The sequence below is a fragment of the Schistocerca cancellata genome, unplaced genomic scaffold (assembly GCF_023864275.1).
Source record: "Schistocerca cancellata isolate TAMUIC-IGC-003103 unplaced genomic scaffold, iqSchCanc2.1 HiC_scaffold_1102, whole genome shotgun sequence".
Classification (NCBI taxonomy): Eukaryota; Metazoa; Arthropoda; class Insecta; order Orthoptera; family Acrididae; genus Schistocerca; species Schistocerca cancellata.
Genome location: NW_026047101.1, coordinates 2763714 through 2775095, shown reverse-complemented (window position 1 = coordinate 2775095; position 11382 = coordinate 2763714).

The window sequence follows — 11382 nt, the reverse complement described above, 5'->3', positions numbered from 1 at the left end:
TCCTGACTCCATGGGTCTATTGCTGCCTCAGGCACCTTATGGCCGTTCTGCTGTGAGTCTAGAGTATCGAATGGGACGAAAAACTGATAGTGAATTGTAACTTTCAGGGCAACCTAATGACGATGGATCACTCAAATTGCGTCCCGATTCAATACATCGTCCTCCAGCCGACTTGTCTCCATGGGTCAATTGCTGCCTCGGGCACCTTATGGCCGTTCTGCTGTGAATCAAAGATTTTCGAATCGGACGAAAAAGTGATAGTGAATTGTATCGTTCAGGGCCTCCTAATGACGATGGAACACTCAAATTGCGTCCCGATTCAATACATCGTCCTCCAGCAGAATTGTCTCCATGGGTCTATTGCTGCCTCGGGCACCTTATGGCAGGCCTGCTGTGACTCACAGATTTTCGAATCGGACGAAAAACTGATAGTGAATTGTAACATTCAGGGCCATCTAATGACGATGGACCACGCAAATTGCGTCCCGATTCAATACATCGTCCTCCAGCCGAGTTGACTCCATGGGTCTATTGCTGCCTCGGGCACCTTATGGCCGTTCTGCTGTGAATCTAGATTATTGAATGGGACGAAAAACTGATATTGAAATGTAACGTTCAGGGCCACCTAATGACGATGGATCACTCAAATTGCGTCCCGATTCAATACATCGTCCCCAGCCGACTTGACTCCATGGGACTATTGCTGCCTCGGGCACCTTACGGCCGTTCTGCTGTGAGTCTAGATTATCGAATGGGACGAAAAACTGATTGTGAATTGTAACGTTCGGGGCCTCCTAATGACGATGGATCACTCAAATTGCGTCCCGATTCAATACATCGTCCTCCAGCAGACTTGTCTCCATGGGTCGATTGCTGCCTCGGGCACCTAATGGCCGTTCTGCTGTGAGTCAAAGATTTTCGAATCGGACGAAAAACTGATAGTGAATTGTAACATTCAGGGCCACCTAATGACGATGGTCCACGCAAATTGCGTCCCGATTCAATACATCGTCCTCCAGCCGAGTTGACTCCATGGGTCTATTGCTGCCTCGGGCACCTTATGGCCGTTCTGCTGTGAATCTAGATTATCGAATGGGACGAAAAACTGATAGTGAATTGTAACGTTCAGGGCCACATAATGACGATGGATCACTCAAATTGCGTCCCGATTCAATACATCGTCCCCAGCCGACTTGACTCCATGGGACTATTGCTGCCTCGGGCACCTTATGGCCGTTCTGCTGTGAGTCTAGATTATAGAATGGGATGAAAAACTGATGGTAAATTGTAACGTTCAGGGCCACCTAATGACGATGGATCACTCAAATTGCGTCCCGATTCAATACATCGTCCTCCAGCAGACTTGTCCCCATGGGTCTATTGCTGCCTCGGGCACCTTATGGCAGGCCTGCTGTGACTCAAAGATTTTCGAATCGGACGAAAAACTGATAGTGAATTGTAACGTTCAGGGCCTCTTAATGACGATGGAACACTCAAATTGCGTCCCGATTCAATACATCGTCCTCCAGCTGACTTGTCTCCATGGGTCTATTGCTGCCTCGGGCACCTTATTGCCGTTCTGCTGTGAGTCAAAGATTTTCGAATCGGACGAAAAAGTGATAGTGAATTGTATCGTTCAGGGCCTCCTAATGACGATGGAACATTCAAATTGCGTCCCGATTCAATACATCGTCCTCCAGCAGACTTGTCTCGGGCACCTTATGGCAGGCCTGCTGTGACTCAAAGATTTTCGAATCGGACGAAAAACTGATAGTGAATTGTAACGTTCAGGGCCTTCTAATGACGATGGATCACTCAAATTGCGTCCCGATTCAATACATTGTCCACCAGCAGACTGTCTCCATGGGTCTATTGCAGCCTCGGGCACCTTATGGCCGTTCAGCTGTGACTCAAAGATTTTCGAATCGGACGAAAAAGTGATAGTGAATTGTATCGTTCAGGGCCTCCTAATGACGATGGAACACTCAAATTGCGTCCCGATTCAATACATCGTCCTCCAGCCGACTTGTCTCCATGGGTCTATTGCTGCCTCGGGCACCTTATGGCCGTTCTGCTGTGAGTCTAGATTATCGAATGGGACGAAAAACTGATAGTGAATTGTAACGTTCAGGGCCTCCTAATGACGATGGATCACTCAAATTGCGTCCCGATTCAATACATCGTCCTCCAGCCGACTTGACTCCATGGGTCTATTGCTGCCTCGGGCACCTTATAGCCGTTCTGCTGTGAGTCTAGATTATCGAATGGGACGAAAAACTGATAGTGAATTGTAACGTTCAGAGCCTCCTAATGACGATGGATCACTCAAATTGCGTCCCGATTCAATACATTGTCCTCCAGCAGACTTGTCTCCATGGGTCGATTGCTGCCTCGGGCACCTAATGGCCGTTCTGCTGTGAGTCAAAGATTTTCGAATCGGACGAAAAACTGATAGTGAATTATAACATTCAGGGCCCCCTAATGACGATGGACCACGCAAATTGCGTCCCGATTCAATACATCGTCCTCCAGCCGAGTTGACTCCATGGGTCTATTGCTGCCTCGGGCACCTTTTGGCCGTTCTGCTGTGAATCTAGATTATCGAATGGGACGAAAAACTGATAGTGAATTGTAACGTTCAGGGCCACCTAATGCCGATGGATCACTCAAATTGCGTCCCGATTCAATACATCGTCCCCAGCCGACTTGTCTCCATGGGTCTATTGCTGCCTCGGGCACTTTATGGCCGTTCTGCTGTGAGTCAAAGATTTTCGAATCGGACGAAAAACTGATAGTGAATTGTAACTTTCAGGGCCACCTAATGACGATGGATCACTCAAATTGCGTCCCGATTCAATACATCGTCCTCCAGCAGACTTGTCTCCATGGGTCGATTGCTGCCACGGGCACCTTATGGCCGTTCTGCTGTGTGTCTAGATTATCGAATGGGACGAAAAACTGATAGTGAATTGTAACGTTCAGGGCCACCTAATGACGATGGATCACTCAAATTGCGTCCCGATTCAATACATCGTCCTCCAGCCGACTTGACTCCATGGGTCTATTGCTGCCTCGGGCACCTTATGGCCGTTCTGCTGTGAGTCTAGATTATCGAATGGGATGAAAAACTGATAGTGAATTGTAACGTTCAGGGCCACCTAATGACGATGGATCACTCAAATTGCGTCCCGATTCAATACATCGTCCTCCAGCGGACATGTCTCCATGGGTCTATTGCTGCCTTGGCATCTTATGGCCGTTCTGCTGTGAGTCAAAGATTTTCGAATCGGACGAAAAAGTGATAGTGAATTGTATCGTTCAGGGCCTCCTAATGACGATGGAACACTCAAATTGCGTCCCGATTCAATACATCGTCCTCCAGCAGACTTGTCTCCATGGGTCTATTGCTGCCTCGGGCACCTTATGGCAGGCCTGCTGTGACTCACAGATTTTCGAATCGGACGAAAAACTGATAGTGAATTGTAACATTCAGGGCCATCTAATGACGATGGACCACGCAAATTGCGTCCCGATTCAATACATCGTCCTCCAGCCGAGTTGACTCCATGGGTCTATTGCTGCCTCGGGCACCTTATGGCCGTTCTGCTGTGAATCCAGATTATCGAATGGGACGAAAAACTGATAGTGAATTGTAACGTTCAGGGCCTCCTAATGACGATGGATCTCTCAAATTGCGTTCCGATTCAATACATCGTCCTCCAGCCGACTTGACTCCATGGGTCTATTGCTGCCTCGGGCACCTTATGGCCGTTCTGCTGTGAGTCTAGATTATCGAATGGGACGAAAAACTGATAGTGAATTGTAACGTTCAGGGCCTCCTAATGACGATGGATCACTCAAATTGCGTCCCGATTCAATACATCGTCCTCCAGCAGACTTGTCTCCAAGGGTCGATTGCTGCCTCGGGCACCTAATGGCCGTTCTGCTGTGAGTCAAAGTTTTTCGAATCGGACGAAAAACTGATAGTGAATTGTAACATTCAGGGCCACCTAATGACGATGGACCACACAAATTGCGTCCCGATTCAATACATCGTCCTCCAGCCGAGTTGACTCCATGGGTCTATTGCTGCCTCGGGCACCTTATGGCCGTTCTGCTGTGAATCCAGATTATCGAATGGGACGAAAAACTGATAGTGAATTGTAACGTTCAGGGCCTCCTAATGACGATGGATCTCTCAAATTGCGTTCCGATTCAATACATCGTCCTCCAGCCGACTTGACTCCATGGGTCTATTGCTGCCTCGGGCACCTTATGGCCGTTCTGCTGTGAGTCTAGATTATCGAATGGGACGAAAAACTGACAGAGAATTGTAACGTTCATGGCCACCTAATGACGATGGATCACTCAAATTGCGTCCCGATTCAATACATCGTCCCCAGCAGACTTGTCTCCATGGGTCTATTGCTGCCTCGGGCACCTTATGGCCGTTCTGCTGTGAGTCTAGTTTATCGAATGGGACGTAAAACTGATAGTGAATTGTAACGTTCAGGGCCACCTAATGACGATGGATCACTCAAATTGCGTCCTGATTCAATACATCGTCCTCCAGCAGACTTGACTTCTTGGGTCTATTGCTGCCTCGGGCACCTTATGGCCGTTCTGCTGTGAGTCAAAGATTTTCGAATCGGACGAAAAACTGATAGTGAATTGTAACTTTCAGGGCCACCTAATGACGGTGGATCACTCAAATTGCGTCCCGATTCAATACATCGTCCTCCAGCAGACTTGTCTCGGGCACCTTATGGCAGGCCTGCTGTGACTCAAAGATTTTCGAATCGGACGAAAAACTGATAGTGAATTGTAACGTTCAGGGCCTCCTAATGACGATGGATCACTCAAATTGCGTCCCGATTCAATACATTGTCCTCCAGCAGACTGTCTCCATGGGTCTATTGCAGCCTCGGGCACCTTATGGGCGTTCAGCTGTGACTCAAAGATTTTCGAATCGGACGAAAAAGTGATAGTGAATTGTATCGATCAGGGCCTCCTAATGACGATGGAACACTCAAATTGCGTCCCGATTCAATACATCGTCCTCCAGCCGACTTGTCTCCATGGGTCTATTGCTGCCTCGGGCACCTTATGGCCGTTCTGCTGTGAGTCTAGATTATCGAATGGAACGAAAAACTGATAGTGAATTGTAACGTTCAGGGCCTCCTAATGACGATGGATCACTCAAATTGCGTCCCGATTCAATACATCGTCCTCCAGCCGACTTGACTCCATGGGTCTATTGCTGCCTCGGGCACCTTATGGCCGTTCTGCTGTGAGTCTAGATTATCGAATGGGACGAAAAACTGATAGTGAATTGTAACGTTCAGAGCTTCCTAATGACGATGGATCACTCAAATTGCGTCCCGATTCAATACATCGTCCTCCAGCAGACTTGTCTCCATGGGTCGATTGCTGCCTCGGGCACCTAATGGCCGTTCTGCTGTGAGTCAAAGATTTTCGAATCGGACGAAAAACTGATAGTGAATTGTAACATTCAGGGCCCCCTAATGACGATGGACCACGCAAATTGCGTCCCGATTCAATACATCGTCCTCCAGCCGAGTTGACTCCATGTGTCTATTGCTGCCTCGGGCACATTATGGCCGTTCTGCTGTGAATCTAGATTATCGAATGGGACGAAAAACTGATAGTGAATTGTAACGTTCAGGGCCACCTAATGCCGATGGATCACTCAAATTGCGTCCCGATTCAATACATCGTCCCCAGCCGACTTGTCTCCATGGGTCTATTGCTGCCTCGGGCACTTTATGGCCGTTCTGCTGTGAGTCAAAGATTTTCGAATCGGACGAAAAACTGATAGTGAATTGTAACTTTCAGGGCCACCTAATGACGATGGATCACTCAAATTGCGTCCCGATTCAATACATCGTCCTCCAGCAGACTTGTCTCCATGGGTCGATTGCTGCCTCGGGCACCTTACGGCCGTTCTGCTGTGAGTCAAAGATTTTCGAACCGGACGAAAAACTGATAGTGATTTGTAACATTCAGGGCCACCTAATGACGATGGACCACACAAATTGCGTCAGGATCAGTACATCGTCCACTAGCCGACTTGGCTCCATGGGACTATTGCTACCTCGGGCACCTTATGGCCGTTCTGCTGTGAGTCTAGATTATAGAATGGGATGAAAAACTGATAGTGAATTGTAACGTTCAGGGCCACCTAATGACGATGGAACACTCAAATTGCGTCCCGATTCAATACATCGTCCTCCAGCAGACTTGTCTCCAAGGGTCTATTGCTGCCTCGGGCACCTTATGGCAGGCCTGCTGTGACTCTAAGATTTTCGAATCGGACGAAAAACTGATAGTGAATTGTAACGTTCAGGGCCTCCTAATGACGATGGATCACTCAAATTGCGTCCCGATTCAATACATCGTCCTCCAGCCGACTTGACTCCATGGGTCTATTGCTGCCTCGGGCACCTTATGGCCGTTCTGCTGTGAGTCTAGATTATCGAATGGGACGAAAAACTGATAGTGAATTGTAACGTTCAGAGCCTCCTAATGACGATGGATCACTCAAATTGCGTCCCGATTCAATACATCGTCCTCCAGCAGACTTGTCTCCATGGGTCGATTGTTGCCTCGGGCACCTAATGGCCGTTCTGCTGTGAGTCAAAGATTTTCGAATCGGACGAAAAACTGATAGTGAATTGTAACATTCAGGGCCACCTAATGACGATGGACCACGCAAATTGCGTCCCGATTCAATACATCGTCCTCCAGCCGAGTTGACTCCATGGGTCTATTGCTGCCTCGGGCACCTTATGGCCGTTCTGCTGTGAATCTAGATTATCGAATGGGACGAAAAACTGATAGTGAATTGTAACGTTCAGGGCCACCTAATGCCGATGGATCACTCAAATTGCGTCCCGATTCAATACATCGTCCCCAGCCGACTTGTCTCCATGGGTCTATTGCTGCCTCGGGCACTTTATGGCCGTTCTGCTGTGAGTCAAAGATTTTCGAATCGGACGAAAAACTGATAGTGAATTGTAACTTTCAGGGCCACCTAATGACGATGGATCACTCAAATTGCGTCCCGATTCAATACATCGTCCTCCAGCAGACTTGTCTCCATGGGTCGATTGCTGCCACGGGCACCTTATGGCCGTTCTGCTGTGTGTCTAGATTATCGAATGGGACGAAAAACTGATAGTGAATTGTAACGTTCAGGGCCACCTAATGACGATGGATCACTCAAATTGCGTCCCGATTCAATACATCGTCCTCCAGCAGAGTTGTCTCCATGGGTCTATTGCTGCCTCGGGCACCTTATGGCCGTTCTGCTGTGAGTCAAAGATTTTAGAATCGGACGAAAAACTGATAGTGAATTGTAACATTCAGGGCCACCTAATGACGATGGACCACACAAATTGCGTCCCGATTCAGTACATCGTCCTCCAGCCGACCTGACTCCATGGGTCTATTGCTGCCTCAGGCACCTTATGGCAGTTCTGCTGTGAGTCTAGAGTATCGAATGGGACGAAAAACTGATAGTGAATTGTAACTTTCAGGGCAACCTAATGACGATGGATCACTCAAATTGCGTCCCGATTCAATACATCGTCCTCCAGCCGACTTGTCTCCATGGGTCAATTGCTGCCTCGGGCACCTTATGGCCGTTCTGCTGTGAATCAAAGATTTTCGAATCGGACGAAAAATTGATAGTAAATTGGAACGGTCAGGGCCTCCTAATGACGATGGAACACTCAAATTGCGTCCCGATTCAATACATCGTCCTCCAGCCGAGTTGACTCCATGGGTCTATTGCTGCCTCGGGCACCTTATGGCCGTTCTGCTGTGAATCTAGATAATTGAATGGGACGAAAAACTGATATTGAAATGTAACGTTCAGGGCCACCTAATGACGATGGATCACTCAAATTGCGTCCCGATTCAATACATCGTCCCCAGCCGACTTGACTCCATGGGACTATTGCTGCCTCGGGCACCTTACGGCCGTACTGCTGTGAGTCTAGATTATCGAATGGGACGAAAAACTGATTGTGAATTGTAACGTTCGGGGCCTCCTAATGACGATGGATCACTCAAATTGCGTCCCGATTCAATACATCGTCCTCCAGCAGACTTGTCTCCATGGGTCGATTGCTGCCTCGGGCACCTAATGGCCGTTCTGCTGTGAGTCAAAGATTTTCGAATCGGACGAAAAACTGATAGTGAATTGTAACATTCAGGGCCATCTAATGACGATGGACCACGCAAATTGCGTCCCGATTCAATACATCGTCCTCCAGCCGAGTTGACTCCATGGGTCTATTGCTGCCTCGGGCACCTTATGGCCGTTCTGCTGTGAATCCAGATTATCGAATGGGACGAAAAACTGATAGTGAATTGTAACGTTCAGGGCCTCCTAATGACGATGGATCTCTCAAATTGCGTTCCGATTCAATCCATCGTCCTCCAGCCGACTTGACTCCATGGGTCTATTGCTGCCTCGGGCACCTTATGGCCGTTCTGCTGTGAGTCTAGATTATCGAATGGGACGAAAAACTGATAGTGAATTGTAACGTTCAGGGCCTCCTAATGACGATGGATCACTCAAATTGCGTCCCGATTCAATACATCGTCCTCCAGCAGACTTGTCTCCATGGGTCGATTGCTGCCTCGGGCACCTTACGGCCGTTCTGCTGTGAGTCAAAGATTTTCGAACCGGACGAAAAACTGATAGTGATTTGTAACATTCAGGGCCACCTAATGACGATGGACCACACAAATTGCGTCAGGATCAGTACATCGTCCACTAGCCGACTTGGCTCCATGGGACTATTGCTACCTCGGGCACCTTATGGCCGTTCTGCTGTGAGTCTAGATTATAGAATGGGATGAAAAACTGATAGTGAATTGTAACGTTCAGGGCCACCTAATGACGATGGAACACTCAAATTGCGTCCCGATTCAATACATCGTCCTCCAGCAGACTTGTCTCCAAGGGTCTATTGCTGCCTCGGGCACCTTATGGCAGGCCTGCTGTGACTCTAAGATTTTCGAATCGGACGAAAAACTGATAGTGAATTGTAACGTTCAGGGCCTCCTAATGACGATGGATCACTCAAATTGCGTCCCGATTCAATACATCGTCCTCCAGCCGACTTGACTCCATGGGTCTATTGCTGCCTCGGGCACCTTATGGCCGTTCTGCTGTGAGTCTAGATTATCGAATGGGACGAAAAACTGATAGTGAATTGTAACGTTCAGAGCCTCCTAATGACGATGGATCACTCAAATTGCGTCCCGATTCAATACATCGTCCTCCAGCAGACTTGTCTCCATGGGTCGATTGTTGCCTCGGGCACCTAATGGCCGTTCTGCTGTGAGTCAAAGATTTTCGAATCGGACGAAAAACTGATAGTGAATTGTAACATTCAGGGCCACCTAATGACGATGGACCACGCAAATTGCGTCCCGATTCAATACATCGTCCTCCAGCCGAGTTGACTCCATGGGTCTATTGCTGCCTCGGGCACCTTATGGCCGTTCTGCTGTGAATCTAGATTATCGAATGGGACGAAAAACTGATAATGAATTGTAACGTTCAGGGCCACCTAATGCCGATGGATCACTCAAATTGCGTCCCGATTCAATACATCGTCCCCAGCCGACTTGTCTCCATGGGTCTATTGCTGCCTCGGGCACTTTATGGCCGTTCTGCTGTGAGTCAAAGATTTTCGAATCGGACGAAAAACTGATAGTGAATTGTAACTTTCAGGGCCACCTAATGACGATGGATCACTCAAATTGCGTCCCGATTCAATACATCGTCCTCCAGCAGACTTGTCTCCATGGGTCGATTGCTGCCACGGGCACCTTATGGCCGTTCTGCTGTGTGTCTAGATTATCGAATGGGACGAAAAACTGATAGTGAATTGTAACGTTCAGGGCCACCTAATGACGATGGATCACTCAAATTGCGTCCCGATTCAATACATCGTCCTCCAGCAGAGTTGCCTCCATGGGTCTATTGCTGCCTCGGGCACCTTATGGCCGTTCTGCTGTGAGTCAAAGATTTTAGAATCGGACGAAAAACTGATAGTGAATTGTAACATTCAGGGCCACCTAATGACGATGGACCACACAAATTGCGTCCCGATTCAGTACGTCGTCCTCCAGCCGACCTGACTCCATGGGTCTATTGCTGCCTCAGGCACCTTATGGCAGTTCTGCTGTGAGTCTAGAGTATCGAATGGGACGAAAAACTGATAGTGAATTGTAACTTTCAGGGCAACCTAATGACGATGGATCACTCAAATTGCGTCCCGATTCAATACATCGTCCTCCAGCCGACTTGTCTCCATGGGTCAATTGCTGCCTCGGGCACCTTATGGCCGTTCTGCTGTGAATCAAAGATTTTCGAATCGGACGAAAAATTGATAGTAAATTGGAACGGTCAGGGCCTCCTAATGACGATGGAACACTCAAATTGCGTCCCGATTCAATACATCGTCCTCCAGCCGAGTTGACTCCATGGGTCTATTGCTGCCTCGGGCACCTTATGGCCGTTCTGCTGTGAATCTAGATTATTGAATGGGACGAAAAACTGATATTGAAATGTAACGTTCAGGGCCACCTAATGACGATGGATCACTCAAATTGCGTCCCGATTCAATACATCGTCCCCAGCCGACTTGACTCCATGGGACTATTGCTGCCTCGGGCACCTTACGGCCGTACTGCTGTGAGTCTAGATTATCGAATGGGACGAAAAACTGATTGTGAATTGTAACGTTCAGGGCCACCTAATGACGATGGATCACTCAAATTGCGTCCCGATTCAATACATCGTCCTCCAGCAGAGTTGTCTCCATGGGTCTATTGCTGCCTCGGGCACCTTATGGCCGTTCTGCTGTGAGTCAAAGATTTTAGAATCGGACGAAAAACTGATAGTGAATTGTAACATTCAGGGCCACCTAATGACGATGGACCACACAAATTGCGTCCCGATTCAGTACATCGTCCTCCAGCCGACCTGACTCCATGGGTCTATTGCTGCCTCAGGCACCTTATGGCAGTTCTGCTGTGAGTCTAGAGTATCGAATGGGACGAAAAACTGATAGTGAATTGTAACTTTCAGGGCAACCTAATGACGATGGATCACTCAAATTGCGTCCCGATTCAATACATCGTCCTCCAGCCGACTTGTCTCCATGGGTCAATTGCTGCCTCGGGCACCTTATGGCCGTTCTGCTGTGAATCAAAGATTTTCGAATCGGACGAAAAATTGATAGTAAATTGGAACGGTTAGGGCCTCCTAATGACGATGGAACACTCAAATTGCGTCCCGATTCAATACATCGTCCTCCAGCAGACTTTTCTCCATTG